At 41.6% G+C, this 16,952-nt stretch overlaps 1 protein-coding gene across 2 annotated transcripts in view; it reads left to right on the plus strand.

Annotated features, from left to right (window-relative positions):
• The window catches only part of MGMT (O-6-methylguanine-DNA methyltransferase), a 508,938-nt gene that overhangs the window by 443,413 nt on the left and 48,573 nt on the right, over positions 1-16,952 (plus strand). The gene's annotated exons all lie outside the window — the stretch shown is intronic.

The following is a 16,952-nucleotide window of genomic DNA, read 5'->3' on the forward strand; positions in this document are numbered from 1 at the left end:
AGAGTCTGTAGATGCCGTGGAGAGCGGTCTGCTGCATGCAACATCCTTCAGCATGACCGGTTTGGTAGTGGGTCAGTAATGGTGTGGGGTGGCATTTCTTTGGAGGGCCGCACAGCCCTCCATGTGTTCGCCAGAGGTAGCCTGACTGCCATTAGGTACCGAGATGAGATCCTCAGACCCCTTGTGAGACCATATGCTGGTGCGGTTGGCCCTGGGTTCCTCCTAATGCAGGACAATGCCAGACCTCATGTGGCTGGAGTGTGTCAGCAGTTCCTGCAAGATGAAGGCATTGAAGCTATGGACTGGCCCGCCCGTTCCCCAGACCTGAATCCGATTGAGCACAACTGGGACATCATGTCTCGCTCCATCCACCAACGTCACATTGCACCACAGACTGTCCAGGAGTTGGCGGATGCTTTAGTCCAGGTCTGGGAGGAGATCCCACAGGAGACCATCCGCAACCTCATCAGGAGCATGCCCAGGCGTTGTAGGGAGGTCATACAGGCACGTGGAGGCCACACACAATACTGAGCCTCATTTTGACTTGTTGTAAGGACATTACATCAAAGTTGGATCAGCCTGTAGTGTGTTTTTCCACTTTAATTTTGGGGGTGACTCCAAATCCAGGCCTCCATTGGTTATTAAATTTGATTTCCATTGATGATTTTTGTGTGATTTTGTTGTCAGCACATTCAACTTTGTACAGAACAAAGTATTCAATGAGAATATTTCATTCATTCAGATCTAGGATATGTTATTTGAGTGTTCCCTTTATTTTTTTGAGCAGTGTATATAGCAAAGCGCTTGCAAAAGATGCACTTCTTACTTGGGAGACCGGCCACTTCTGATAGGCTGCAGAGTCGGCCAGTAACCTAAGCAACAAGCTGTAAACAATATAATTAAGAACCCCTCCACTCTTGCAAATAGATAGAATTTTTTAGAGGTATAGTACTTGCAAGGTTATTTTTTTTGCAAACACTTTGCAATTTTAAGAAGATTAATTATTATTATTAAAAATGGCCTTCAGCTTGATCTCGAGCCATGGCGACTTGATGGATGAAAGCTCTGTAGGAAGATCGATCTTGTGCTAGCCTAGATAGGTCCACCAGGGTCCTCTCCGCCATTAGTTTGATAGTATCAAGCCATCCGGTTGTTGTTCTTCCTCTTCGCCTTGTTCCATCTATTCTTCTGACCATGATGTCCTTCTCCAGTGATTGCTCTCTTCCTATGATGTGTGCAAAGTAGACAAGTCGTAGCTTGGTCATCCTTGCTTCCAGTGACATGTCTAGCTTGATTTGTTCCAAAATTGATTTGTGTGTTCTTCTTGCCATCCATGGTATTGATAACATCCTTCTCCAGCACCACATTTCGAAGGCGTTGATTCTTCTTCTGTCTTGTTTCTTTATCGAAGATGACGAGAAGATGAAACAGCCCCTTTAAATACTACATGATTTTGCCACTGTATAGTACTAAATGGCAGTATTCTGTTTGCACTAGATGTTTGTAATACTTACTTCTGCCATTATTATTTGTACTTTATTTATAAAACTATTAGTCTGAACTATTATATTGTAATTCCCCATTTTCTTCTATTTAAAAAACAATGAGAAGGCATAAAGTATTGGTCCAGGGGTACCACAGTAGACCCACCAAAGCAAAAAGCAGGGAGAACATACGAATTGATGCAAAAAAAAAAAAATACAGTTCTGCATGGCAGTGTTATGTGGGCATTGTATATTGGTATTATTTAGGTGTTTTATTTCTATTATATCTTGATGTACTTGTATGGGACTATTATTGGGATGCTATAATGAGCAATTTCCTTTTGTTTCGAAAAACTAAAAAAAATCTCATCCCAGTGGCCTCCGTAGACTTAGGTAGAACACACGAAAGAATAAAAAATATAAAGGGACTTTCAATATTACTATTACATATCGCTATTGTTTTACTGTTATTCCATACATATAACATGTGTAATAATTATAATAAAGGTCGTTGGATTACTAATGTCGTTATTACGTCTATGGGCACCTCTGATGCGTAGGCTCGCGTGAGAAGGAGCAGCGACTTCATGTGCCGTAGACTTGTATGCTAAATCCGTTTGATTGGCGTGTTTTCGTTAATGCCATCTCTGGCCCTTTGAGCCTCTACCCTTGCTCCGCTCTTACCTGTGCCCCGGCTTTTTCCTCATTTGAATAGGTGAGAAAACAAAGTTAGCGGCACAATTTGAGCTTAGATTCCATCACTCAAAAATTCAGTCACCATTTCTTTTGAATTCCTCGGCTGCCCCCAGGCAAAGGCTCAATGTTGATACTGAGATTAATCCCAAAAGAGCCCCTTATTTCTCAGCAGAGAAATTAAAGCTTGCCAGTTTCCCTCTCACCTGTCCTTCTGACAGCTCTGTCAGTAATGATATTCTTCTTGCATGGCATAATCCCCCCCCCCCCATCCTATGGTAAAGAATAATTTATTAAGAAATTAAGGGGCTTAGCTCCTCTCTGTCTGGTTGGGCTTCAAAAAGTTATCTGATAGCTCAGACTGCGTGATTATCAATGGAAAATTATTTAACAGTTCCTTGGGGCTTTTTTTTTTTTTTTTTTTTTTAAAGACAAAGCCTAATAAGTCACATGGGTGGATATCAGTCTAACGTATCCCCCTTAGATTTTGTAAATATTCCCTGTCGTTAAGTCAAATTATGTTGATTATGTGGCTCTTGTACGTGCAGTTTGGTGGAACGATGAGGTCTTCTTGAAGAGGGGCGTACTTTTTTTTTTTTTTAAAGCTTTGTGGCGTGACTTGTTTGCTAATAGACCCAACTCAATCTCCATTCAGCATGAAGAATTTTGCTTAGGCCAACAGGAGGTAACAATATGTTTGGTAATAGGCAGTTTGTTGCCAGTACTGAGAGTTATCGACTGTGTTTATCTGTGTAATTCTAAAACCCTAATAAAATTTTAATGACTCTCAGCATATTTAACATACAGAAGAGCTGTTGGGAATGTTGTATGCATCTCCGGCACTGTGTGTGTGCGTGCACTTTTTTTTTTTCCCACCTTCTTTCATTATTATTACAATACAGAGCGCTGTCACAGTGCCCTACTGTCAATCGTAATCAGGGCCCGGTGAAGAAAACATCATTGTCGGCAAGAGAAGACATGGTCTCACGTGCGCGGAGTTGTGTCATTTTAAATAACCCTTTCCTGTCTTTTATTATTGTTTTGATAACGAGGTTGTGCCCTGGAGGAGACATAGACTCGAATTAATCTATGTGTTGTTCATGACTGTCCCCTAAGAAATAAATAAGAAATTGGTTCGCCGTATTACAGTACGACCAAAGTTTGGATTTAACTGAAGTATTCTTTCTAGAAATGAGGAAAGTAAACTTTAGATATGATGCTGATCTGCACATTTTAAAATCTTTGAACTTCTTTGGTTGGCCGTCACAGTATTACTTCTACAGCGTAACAACTCTTGGTACAATGGGGTTTTCATCATTATAATGACACCAGTTTTTTGCGTAGTTGTTTCAGAAAGCGGGCGTTCGGCAAAAATGTTTTAGGACACGAGCAACATTTTAAGTCATGAACGATTTCTTAAAATATTTTAATTCTTTTTCTGGTACCACTTGGCACTATTTAATTATCAATGGCACCACTACATTTGAAACATACAGGGAAATCATAGGTTTGGTCTGAAATTGAATGGTTTCCTATCAATATGCCTACTAGTATGTCTCGGTGGTCAAATTCCTGGGCACGGCACTTCCTAATTCCGCCTTTGCTAGTTATAGGTTTAATATTACCCTGGTCCACTTTTTACGTGAATTTGATTTCTGAACTGGCTTGACCTAATTGCCCGTTCTGAGTTATCCTCCTATTTCTACCTTTTGCAGACCATGATCCAATGAACTCTTCTCTAGCTTTCTGATTTTGTCTTTGATTCCGTCCTCCTGATACAGACTTCAGCCTTCCACCTGACTACATCCCTGCCTTCTGATTTTGTCCAGTCTTCGTTCCTCTTGTTCTGACTCCGCTATAGGTCTACTCTCCTGCCTACTCTCTCCACCGGCCAATGGCTACTTTGTGGATGCAATCGAGGGGCTTTTACAGAGACCAGAGTCTTCTAAATGGGTGAGCGGGAGAAGACCAAGTGTTTCCCAAGACCGGCTAAGCAGAGTGGTCAGCACAAAGACTATTCGTGGAGGACTCTTAACAGTTGCCAGTAGAGATGAGTTAGTAAATTTGCAGGACTCTGGTCCAGCGCCCACTGAATGGGAGCCCAGTGAACCATTTCCTACCTGGCCACATCCACATCTCCTCTTGTTTAGCTTTCCGGACTAGTTAATCGAAAAAAGGTCTGGGGATGCTGGCAGTTAGGAGGAGGTTCGCAGGGCTCCCATTTTGTCTCCTGAGACTACCAACCTGGGCGCTGAACCATGGTCCTGAAAATTGATGTGCTCTTCTTTTTTTGCCAGATCTCCACAGAACTTCTTTAAATCCATCATAAGACAGTTCATGATACCACTGTTTGTAGATTATTAGGTTATCCTGATGCGGACTCGAAGAGAACCAAAAATCTTGCAGTTTTAGGTTTTGAGGATCAAGATATCGCTGCTAACAAATTATTCTCCATCTTTGGGGTTACATTAAAAAATTATTAGGTCTATATAAGCAAAATAAGGAAGAGATGATCCCGTTCCTGCTCCATCGTATGTATGTCGGGTTTCATGGTGGTTTTTCACCAGCCTAATGCAAATACCATGAATTGAATAGCTGTGATTCATTCAACCTCTTTTCAAAATGTATTTCTAAAAGTGTCGGAATAATTGGTGCTGAACACTTCATTACCTGAAACGTCCACGTCTAAGATGAATATTGTAGGTGTCATTTGGTTTCCATTAGTGAAACCTGTTTTCTTTTAACTCTTCTTCTTTTTTTGTTCCTGTTTGTTTTGAATGGTTGCACTTCCTGAACAGCTGACGAGTGTTTTTCTTCCATCCACTTTTATAGTATTGGGGTTTTGGGTAGCTGACCTAATCCCGATTTGAATTACGTTATTTTATTTCTACTTTTCCAGTCCTTCCTTCTCGTTAATACGGCTGAACTACACATGGCGAGTTTATCATAATTGCTTCTCTCTTCGCTGAGACAAAGTATTCATTTCTAAAGGCTAATACTACAATACTTCCTGGCAATAGGAGGTATGGGATTATGTTCCACGGCACGGAGATCTAGACCGAGATTGTCAAAGCATTTATATTCATGAGAGTGAAATCATGTTTTTAGCCTAAGTAGGCTTCCTGATTCCTTAAATAAAAGGATGTTATGTTAACAGAAAGCACTTTTCTTAGTCTCGAAACTGCACAAAATTCTTAAGAAAAAAAAGAATGTTATAACCTCCCCCCCCCCCACCTTTCCTTCTCCGTTACAAGTGAAATATAGGAATAAAATTGAGTGTTCTTGTTATTGGTAAAGTTATTACAAGCGTAGCCTATTTATCTGCCCTGTATTATGGGATGTCACAACTTTTGCTAGTGGCATATGCCATTTTCACAGCTGACTAAGCCCATATGTAGGTCAGTGACCCATTCAACCTCACTAGTGCTAGAAGGGGCTTTGTATTCTTTTACTTGGGTGTATTACAGGGCCGAGGGACTCAGGAGAACGTCATGTTATATTTCATTCAGCCTATAAATTTGGGAAGAATTGTTCAAAGAGTATTATAATTTACATTGCTGATATTAATAGAAAAAAATAATAAAGCTTTATTATTGTCAAAATCCCTGTTTATTAAGTTTTAGTGAATACTCTCTAATATCATTTACATTGACTAATAAACTGTTGTGTGTAATGACCGGGGGTCCGAGAGAGATCCAGTGAGTCACAAACTGAGACAGAGACAATAAACAACACTTTCTTTACTAAAACAGGGATTAGACTAAAATTCAGTATTGAATGAATCAGTCTCAGGTTCTGCCTGGGACACTGTCCCTACTAAATACACACAATCAGCAAAAGCTGAAATCAATGTGCCAATCTCAAGGTTTCCAGCTTATGTGAATTATTCTAGTGATCTGGAACAATTTTATCTAAACACAGTGTCAGACTAGTGAGGGCGGTATGTGGGGACCCCCTGAGAGGGCACACTAACTACAATCCTACCACTATTAACAATAATAATGCATGAAACTATATCAATTGCTCTTATACCCTTATTATCAGGATACCCGGGTATCTTAAAGTTATGGTACCGTTAACCTCAGATGCAGTCTATCACAGGCCTGTGAATCACGGTGGCTGCAGCTAGTCCCGGAAAACTTTGGCGCCAAAACAAAAACAAAGTTCACGAAAACAGCAAAAATTCCTTGTCTTGTCGGCCGATGCCGAGCCCACACGCCGGGGACTTTAGTCCTGTAGCCTCAGATTAAGGTCTGGGAAGATCTCTTCACAAAGTCTTGTCAATATCCTCTCAGTGGAAATAGCACCAGAAACCTTCTTTCCTCCCGAAGTCTCTCGCTCTTATCCAGTACACCAACCATGTGCTCCGTCACAGAAATGGATTCCTAAGTCCCTCCCTTTATCACTCAACACGTGACTCCTTCTGGACAAAGTCTCTAATCCACTCAGCATGGACTTCCACAAAACTCAACAGAGCCACACAGCTTTCCCAGCTCAGCACTTGTTCTTAAACAGAGAAAGAGGTAAACAAACTCCACAGGGAAGAGTGTAAAGACAGCCTCTTGTTGCAGCTCTTTCTCACAGACTTCCTGTCTAGACTCTCACACATCAGACACTCTTAGAACACACAGAGTTTCTTGCACTGCCCCTCGTCTGAGCTCAGCCAGGCAAAAGTCACAGGGTCCTAGTGCTCTCCTGCTGTTATCACATTTCACACTCTCACATTGTGCTCAAGTATATAACATTGGCTCCAGTGATGTCATGTATCACTGCCTGTGACATCATATATCACCTTGTAACACCATGTATGATGATGTCACACACTGCATGATCTCTATAGGTTTTGTAGCTTTTTTTGTAGCTTTTTATTATTGTGCCTCCTATCCTTTTAGGGAGAGTTTTCAGCAGACTCCTTATCAGCAGAGGCGGGATTACAATGACAGGAAACACCTCTGTACACAGCTGATAACACAGGATCCACTGATCACAATAGATGATGTCATAGCTCACCTCCTCCTCCCCCTCTACAATGACTGATAACACAGGATCCACCAATCACAATAGGTGATGTCACAGCTGACCCTGCTCCTCCTCCCTTCAGAATGACTTTTGCACACACTCATTAGACACTTCAAAATAAAAAATAAGGTTGTAATCAGACTATTGTGACTTATGTACATGTAGTGTACACAGCTGACCCTACTCCCTTCACATTGACCTTTCAACAGGCTCATTAGATGCTTCAATATAAAAAATAGGATCAGGGCCTGACCATTGTGCCTATGTACATATGTTGTTTCCTGAAACTACAGGAAGTTAGATTCTAAAAAAAATAGCCCCAGTGGCCAATGAGAAAACTGCAAGGTTTCTATTTTTATTTTTAATACAAATTGTGATATATATAAAAAAAAAATTGGGAAGAAAAAAAAACATTTAACACAAAAACGTGATTTAAACACTAGGTCGACTGGTGTTACCCGTACACTACTAACTGTAAGTGTCTGGATGAAGTCCTGCACAGGTTCACGGCATGGTGAAAAAGTACTGAATCCACCTTAACTAAATTGCCTCCTTGCCCATACTGTACACCTTAGATCAGACCAATGGGTGTATAAAGAAGGTCCTGGGACCTGATACAAAATCCCTGGTCATTTATGGTATTGATGTCCTTATTTAGGGCAGGAGGACCTTTTGGTTCACCTCCGACACCAGGACTGTATCCTCTAATCTTCTTCCTTAATCAGGCTCATTAAAGGGAAACTGTCTCTCAATTCATGCTGCCCAAACCACAGGCAGTATGAATCAGAGCACGATTGCAGCCAAGTATCTCTTTCTTTGAAACGCTCCAATGTTTCATAAAAAGTATCGTCAGAGATCGTAGGGAGAGATGAGACATGTCTCCAGATTGGTTTTCCCCGTGTCGCTCCAGGTGATTGACAGGTCTCTCCCTATGTACACATAGTATATAGAGAAACTAATAAAGTTCCATCAAAAAGTATATATGTGGCATGTTTTTTTTAATATGTAACATTTTACAGATTGGACAAAGACAATTTAGACTTTAGAAATGTTAGAGATAGACAGATGGAGGTGAGAATTACTTTGGAGAATTAAGGTAATTGCACAGGGACTATAATGGGAATGTACTAGACATCCTTTTGTTTGTGTCTGAATGGTTCATACAGAAGACTATACTTAGCAATAAGACAATAGCAGGTGAGGTGTCCCGTAAAGTAAGAGCTGTACAGATTTCCACGGGAAAGTATGTGCATATATATCTCACTCTGCTTTCCAGGACTAATTTTAACTAGAAGATTTAGAGAGCTATTTGGCTGCATCTAACGTGTTGGGGGAGGAATCATGTAAGAGGTGGAAAATTTCTGTCAGGTAATCTGTGGATAAGCCATTTAAGCAACGGTACATCATAATTGCTAAGCGCATGTTCCTCCTTTTAGTCATTTATTCCCACTACCCAACTGCTATTTTAACCTCTTTGTTACAGAAGGTGTACCTAATGGGCAGAAGTGGGATTATGCTTTTATCTGCACAGCTCAATCATGAAGAGAAGGGTTTCGGAAACCACTAGAGGTTTCGTGAGCAGCCGGTAGAAAAGCCATATTGCTGAGCTAAAGAAATTTTTCTTTATCCTGTATGTACTCATATATTTTTCTTTCTCATTGGGAACTTTTTGTTTTGTTGCAAAATAGGTATTCAATTTAAAATGTCCCAATAATATTTCTCCTAACTTTTGCTGATAGTATTGATAGGTGTAACTCTGGTGGATGTGGACCCACTAATCCACGGGCTGGGCTTACCCTGCAGGGGCATGACTTAGTGTCTACCGGGTCTTCACTAGGGACTCTTCTGGTAAGGAATATGCTGGGCTGCCGGTAGACACCAGGTACCACTACAGGGCAGTCCCCGGGAACGCAGCAGCTGACCGGAGGGTCAGAGGCACGGGTACGAGGTACAGGAGGGTGAGACGAAAGTGTAGTCAGACGATGTTGTGGCAGGTAGCACAGGTTCACAGAACAAAGCTGGAGTCAGGGATGGAGAAGTCAAACAGAGCGAGTAAACAGGCCGGATCTATAACAGGAGACAAAATATGGAGATGTGCTTAAATGAGGTACTGGCAGGGTAGGAACCAACGTTCTGGCGAGGAATGGAGGTTGGAGTCGCCTGATATATCATCTGCTAACAGGTGATATGCTGGGGAAGCAAATCTCTTTGGCTGCACCCCCCTATGACACACAACCAGCACAAGGCAACTCAGAGCGATGGTCCGGTACTAGGTGGAGCAGAGCGAAACACACTGTGAGTAGGGTGGTGCTTAGACGGCATGCGAGTTGCCGGCATAACAGTAACCCCCTCTGCCCCCTCCTTTTTAGGCCAGACCAAAGGACAAATCTTTTCAAGCTGACAGGAGCACAGATAATCTCCGCAGGTTCCCAGGATGTCTCCTCAGGTCCAAATCCATTCCAGTCTACCAGATAAAAGGTCCTCCCCCGAACCTTTTTAGTATCTAGGATGTCCTTAACATTGAAGATGTCCGAGGGACCCTCAGGAACAGCGGTAGCAAAATTAGCATGGGGCTTCGAGAACCACTGGCTTCAGGAGTAAGACATGAAAGGCGTTTGGGATCCGTAGATTCACAGGTAGTTGAAGACGGAAGGTCACTGGATTAAGTTGACTGAAGATTTTGTACAGACTGAGGTACCGAGGAGCAAACTTGTGCAAAGGCACCTTCAGGCTAATATTCTGGGATGACAGCCAGACTTTATCTCCTGGAAGAGTCCGCATGAGTCTTAATCCGAGACACTACCTTAAAGAGTGAAGCCTGGGTCTGCTGCCAGATCTGAAAGTCGCCATACTAGGCATCAGCTGTTGGTACCACAGAGGAAGCAGACATTGGAGAAGTCAAATAGAGTGGGTAAACGGGCCGGGTCGATAACGGGAGACAAAATATGGAGATATGCTTAAGCAAGCTTGCAGTGTTCGGCTGTGCGCCCCTATGACTCATAACCAGCACAAGGCAATTCAGAGCGATGGTCAGGTACTGGGTGGAGCAGAGCGAAACACACGGTGAGTATAGTGGCACAATAGGAACAGGTCAGTCAGTGTTATAGTGACATATGATTATCTTTTCCTAACTAGAGAAAAATTACCCCAGGTCCCAGAACCGATGCTTAGAAATTGAAGGATTCTATGGTAGACCATTTTGACTACCTATAGGGGTTGTCATCCATATACCCCTACAGAAAAGTCAACAGAGAAGACTGGATTCTTAAGATCCTCATACACAGTAAGCTAACATTGGCCAAATCCACTGATATTGACAAATTCGGCCAACAATCTAATGTGTTTGGGGGCCCCCAATGATCATCAGGATCCGACATATCCAATTTTGGGCTGCTCGTATTGTTCTCTAAAAGATAAGCTGCCATCTGAGATGTCTGGCAGCGGCTCTCTCATAGAGAATGTTTGAGAGAGTTGGGCAAAATAGCTGCCGGCCAAAAGACCATGTATGGGTAACCTACGTGGACCAATTTATTTAGAGAATGTTTGTTTTTTGGAATCGTAACAAATTAAATCATGGGGCATAGGATCCAATTTTGGTCCAAAAGGCTAGTGCTTCATAGCAAAATGATTATCGGGAATGCCGCATTGCAACCTGGCATCTAATGATCATCAAAGGGCTCAATGTGCCCTTTGCAAAAAAAACAAGCCCTGTTGTCCCTAGACTTCAATGTAGGTGGTGTGACTGCGACTAACATGTGACCTGTGTGCGTTTGACTTGTCTCAGTCAAATCATGCCACCAGACATTTGTGAGACTTTTGAAACAATTTTAGAGTTATGATTTGGTTCAATTAAAACAGCCAAATCACAGACATGATACATGTTTAGTCATAGTTGCATGTGAATCAGGCATGACCACCGTGACTACCACTCTGTTCACTTTTATGGGACTCACAGTGATAGCTGAGCCATTGGTGCCATCATGCAAGTGCACTATTGGTCCATTCACAAAATGGAATTGAGTGTGTTCCTAACAGTCAGACTCTAGGAATCCTACATTTACCACCTCTCCATAAAAATTAGTATTTAGTAGATACTTATCAAAATAGTTTTCCTATAATTACATTTTTTTTCTTTCTAAATTGCAGATAGTAGCTAACATGCCCTACAGATCAGTGAAGGTCTCAGCACCCATACCCTACCGATTGGCACATGGCTCAAACAACCACTCTGAAACAAGCAGCTCATCAGGCAGAAGCACTTAGCTTCTTAGATATATTGGCTCAATAGGAAGTATACGAGCCTGTACATTGGGTTCGTAGACTACCCAAGCACCCTAGAATTTTGGCTTCATTGCAGCAAATGTGTCTAGGGCACGGTCGCCCTCCTTTATGAGTTTGCCATTAAGTTGTCACTCCTTTTTCCTTACACAACTCTAAATGGGAGAGCTACAAATTTTTGTAGTAGTGGTGGTCAACCCTCAGGACTAAAAGTTATTTCAGCTATTTTAGTTAGTGTCCTTAGTAGGGGCCCATCAGGAACTATAAAATAACATTTAGGGCCATATTACGTGGAATAAACAATCCTATGAATCTCGGCATCATTGTTTTCGATCTTTTCGTTACTGAGAAATTGGCGCCTAAGACAACTGCTGCCTATCCTCTTAGATCACCTGTCAGTGTGAAAAGAAACATTACCACTTTTAAGGCTAAACTCTCTTTTTATACAAAGGGTCAAGTAATTGGGAAATTATTCTTTTGACATCAGAAAAGATTGAAGAATATCCAGAGTCAGGTTGCTGGATAGTTTTCCTTTTGATCCCGAGTCAGTTTCTGTTTCTCTGTTTGCTTACACTACCTGCCAAAAGGAAAGCTCCAGACTTGAATGTCAATTCCTACTGATTCAGCAACATTCGCCAAACCAGCTTCCAGGAACATGGGGCTCGAATCATAACTGTACATTTCCCAGAACCCTGAGACTTCCAAACACATTTGGCTATGAGCAAACATCAGATCTATCAACTGGACATTGAATTACCAGATACAATTTTTTTTAATACCATGTGTTTAAGCCAATTCGAGACTGATATCTAGGTTCCCTTTATTAGTGAACACTGGTCTTGATAAGTTCAGTCATTGATAAAAAGAAGAGCATTTACACCCAAAAAATAAAACTTGTCACATATTAGTAATTATGAGAAATTACTGATTCCCCTTGTAGAGATATATCTCATATGACGTCTTTACAGTACTTCTCTCTGGGAAAAAATCATGCAAAACTGCTGCTGGCTTTGCAATACTTTGTCCTAGGGAACATTGCCCTGAACACTCCCTTCCAGCTAGATCTCCATAAGTTCAGACAGTTACCACACAAACATCTCGCACAGCCAACCAGAACCCTTGTCTGTGCTGATGAGGAGCAAAAACCCCGAAACAGTGCCTTCTTCGGATAGGTGTATCTGCTTGGCCGATAACCCTAGTTACCTAAGTCAAAACTCTTTGAAGGGTTATTCCCGTCTGAGACATTTATGGTATATCTACAGGATACATCCCATTGATTTATATGTCCATCTAAAGATCAAAGCTCCGTCACTCGCTGCTGTTAGTGGAGAGTGGCTGCACATGCTTGGGTTCAGCATATTTCATCACTCACATTCAAATGAGTGGAAAAAGATGCTCATGTCTAGTAACTTTCCATTTCTGGGGCCCAATGTGGGATATGCCATAAATTTTTAAGATGGGACAACCCCTTGAAAGGGTTGTAAATGGACCATCAGGGAAGGACACTAGGAAGACTGTTTTTGCTTTCTGTTGGAGAATATCTATCTTGCGAATACTGGTAAATCTGGAATTGATTAATTTGAACTTTGGTACTGGTGGAGACTTCTACGGATTCCATGGACAGTGAGGATCACCCACAGAGACGCCTTGGACCAAATCAAGCCAAAACTGTAGTTGGAAGCTAAGATAACCAAACAAAAATTAGCTTATTTTGGCCACATTATGTGTAGTCAGCTGTTGAAGAAAGACGTCATGCTTGGATTGGTCAGAGGCAGAAGAAGACAACCAAGAACCTGCTGGATTGACACCCTCAAGAGCAAAATAGGAGTGACCATTGGCGGACTGAAAGAGGCAATGCGGGATAGAGCAGCCTTGAGAGTGAAGTTCGATAGAATGATCTAAAGTCGTACTCGAGAAAGAGGTAAAACTGAAGTTAGAGCCGCAGCCAATGTTTGGTAATTATGTTAATTTACTTGCAAAGATCTAGGCCTTTTTTGCAAACACGACGGGGTTATGCATTGCTAGATCTGCAGCAGGTAAAATAGGGATTGTATCAAAATGACAACAAGCAGCCCAGCAAGTTACACATCGTTGGAATCAGGGTCCCAACATCATACTGCTGTCAGATTACATGGCAAAAACCTGCTGCCAGATTCCCTTTAAGTCGGTTGATGAAACCACATGCTTCACAATACACTCGAGACATGTATTTGCTCTTTTTCTTCTACATACAAGAAGGACATTATGCAGAAGACACATTTGTATCAACTCTGTCCACTTTCAATAATGTTTTCACCCCGAGCTATATAGTTTTTAAATCTATCCTATTGCTATGTAAATGAGATTCAGTGACATGGACATTACTTTTCTGTTCTCTTTCCGTCTAACTCTTCTACTCCTAAATGATGTTTTTGGAACCATTCCCCTGTTTCTTGTAACTGTTACATGCTCCAGTTAAGTTTGCATAGACTTCTCATTTTATTCTTACAGATTTCCCAAAGCCTAATTCCAGCCACCCTGCTGAGTCCAACGTCCCTTTTCAGTCCCCCTGCAAAAAAAAAAAAAAAAAACAAGAACGATACAAACTTACTAGCCAATTTCTTCCCGTGTTCAATTCCCTCCATACACTACTACGAGAGTGCACCCCGGCAGAGAGATCGTCCGCGTCTTAATATTCCACTCTATGAATATTTACTAAAGAGCGGCAAGTTCTTATGCCACCCAAAATAAAAGGCAATCTTTTCGAGAAGATATCACAGTAAACAAACCCATGTTTGCCTAAGGAAACTCTCCCAGCAATCAACGAGTAACACGGATGCTTCTGCTAATGATCCCAAAGCCGTTAATGTGGTTTCTCCAGTTAAATTGATTCATGAATTTTGAAGAGAACATTATCTAATGAATTTTCTTTGAATAGAAAGCAATTAAAAGGACAAATCAGTCTGATTAACCCCACAGTCAACCTACTGCCACACTCGGTGTACGGTTTGAAATTATATCATAGGAAAAAACTGGAGCAGATTTGCTATCTTTCTGCCCCCTGTTAATCCATGTAAATTAATGAACAAAAAAGTTAATTTCTTCGGTGACCTTCTTTTGGTATCACCTGGATTATGCTTATGTTTAATTTGCTTAATGTTATAATATTAAAGACTAAACATACTCTTTTTTTTTTTTTGCCCCCTTAACAAAGTGATTATCATTCCATTCTGTCTAAAATCATTTTTTATTTCTATTCATTTAACCAGTGTGAAAAAGTGCTCGCGAGCCTTCCAGGCAAACTTAAGTAACTTTGGTGGAAGCTCAAGAGTTCAATGACATTTTTACTTCCATATAGAAAAATGTTAATCGATGTAATTACTGACAAAAAAGAGAAAAATCAACGTCCTAGAATAATTGTCCTTGCAATGTAAGGGATTGTTCAGACCCTACTTCAACAACCTATCGATGGTGTGGATGTGCCCTGAACTTTGGGCTTCTGTATTGTTTGATTCTTACTGGGCTGGGGTCGGAGGATCTACGTTAATATGGAGTTCACTGGGCCAAATTTCTCATTAGTAAACTAAGCCATGAAAATAAACCGATTAAAGTATAAGACTTAATGCATAAGAGAATTTTTTTTCAAAGTCAAGATAAGTATAAACTCACTCCAGAAGGAGAAGGACCTCAACCTATTCCCCAATGCTCCAAGCCAGAAGGCATTGCTTGGGTCATGGACCCGTAACCTTCATTCATCAACCCATTAATATTCAGGTATCTGATTGAGTTCCCATCCAAGCTTCTTTGGAGGTCAAAGTCTTGGCCAAGGTTTGGTTCTTGAGGGTGATCTGGATTGTGATGCTCAGGGAGCTTAGTCTCGTGGCTGAAAAGAATAAAAATTCCTTGTTTTTAGAAGGCTTGGTGGCCAATGGGACACCATTCCATATCACTTCACATTCCGGACTTTGATGCTACCTGACCTAATGACATCTGTCTAAAGGCCCTGTCTAGACCAACCTGCATATAACACTCAAGTCATGAAATGAGAAAGAACTTGAAAAGATTGTTGATCACGCATGCCCCCGTTCAATGTCCACAAGATTGCACGAATGAGTTCACCACTTTTTGTCATCCACATAGAAATTAGGGCAGGGAACCTGGCATAAAAAACGGTATTTGCTTGCATCCATAGTGAAAATCTGCAAGTAAATACCTCTTTAAAAATGTGGGTGTTTAACAGGACACTTAACCATAGGGAATAAATGAAGTTATATTCTCCCTGCAGCTGCTCATTTCCAATCATCGGGGCAGCATTGATGATATGCTTTTATTACCCCTGCTGCTTATTGATGACTGCCTACTCAGCAACTTGTGTGCTGAGCAAGATGTCAGTCAAGGATCGGTGTGCGTGATTACAGTGCACTCACTGTGTACTGAGCACGGACCGTTCACAGCCTGACACCGCCCAGTGATTGGAAGCGAGCAGCTGCAGGGAGAATATAACTTCATTTTCTCCCTGCAACTAAACTTCCAGTAATAGCTGGCTATACACATTAGATGACTGAACTGTTGGCTGAACAATGCTTTGGCCGATCATTTGACCGACAACCATCTCAGCCGTCTGTCCCATACATAAGAGCTCTTGTTTCGTCAAGCACTCTTGTGTTTTGTATGAGAAATCCGCCAAATGACACGTTGACTGGCGACTTATCTCAGGGGAAACAATACAATTGACAGTCCGAAATCGGATATGTTCGATCGCCATCTCTCTCAACCATCAGTTAGCCGGCGCACTCATACACATTAGACTATCATTAGTCTAATGTGTACTGAAGCTTTTAGACAGTGACACATGTTTAAAATGGTATTTATTTGCAGATTATCACTATGGAGGCATTTCTATGTGGATGACAAAGCTGCTGAGTGTTGCACTCATCTGTTTTGGTTCCACCCTGCAGACATTGAATGGGGGTATGTGTGATCACCACTTTTTTCAAGCTCCTACGTGATCAGAATGGTCTAAAGGCTACTGCAGACAACACAGGGCCTCCTTATAGATGCCATTAGGTCAGGTAGTGTGGACGTCCAAGATATGAAGTGGTGACCTGTTGGCCATCCCAATGTTCTGTCTAAATACAGGGACTTTTTAGTCTTTGCAGCCATAACACTAGAATGAAACCTTGGCCAAGACTTTGATCTCCAATAGATTCTTGGGTGGGAACCTATTCAGAAACCTGAGTATTAAAGGGTTCTTCCTAAGCTTTAGTGAAGGAAGGCCATGTGTCCATGGCCCCAAACTGGGCCTTCAGACTTGTAGGGCTGGGGAATTGTAAGGGCTGCCGCACATGTTTTATGGTACCTACCTGAAGATTACTACTATGGACTCAGGATTTTTTTTTTACGACAGGTTCGTTTCAATAGACCACCAGTGCGCATTGTTCATAGTTTTATTGAGGGCCTTTCTCCCTGTGCATTAGACTTGTGACTGCCCATCCTGGG

Source organism: Phyllobates terribilis, unplaced genomic scaffold, assembly GCF_046119375.1.
Source record: "Phyllobates terribilis strain yellow unplaced genomic scaffold, ASM4611937v1 Scaffold_5__5_contigs__length_657084704, whole genome shotgun sequence".
NCBI classification, from domain to species: domain Eukaryota; kingdom Metazoa; phylum Chordata; class Amphibia; order Anura; family Dendrobatidae; genus Phyllobates; species Phyllobates terribilis.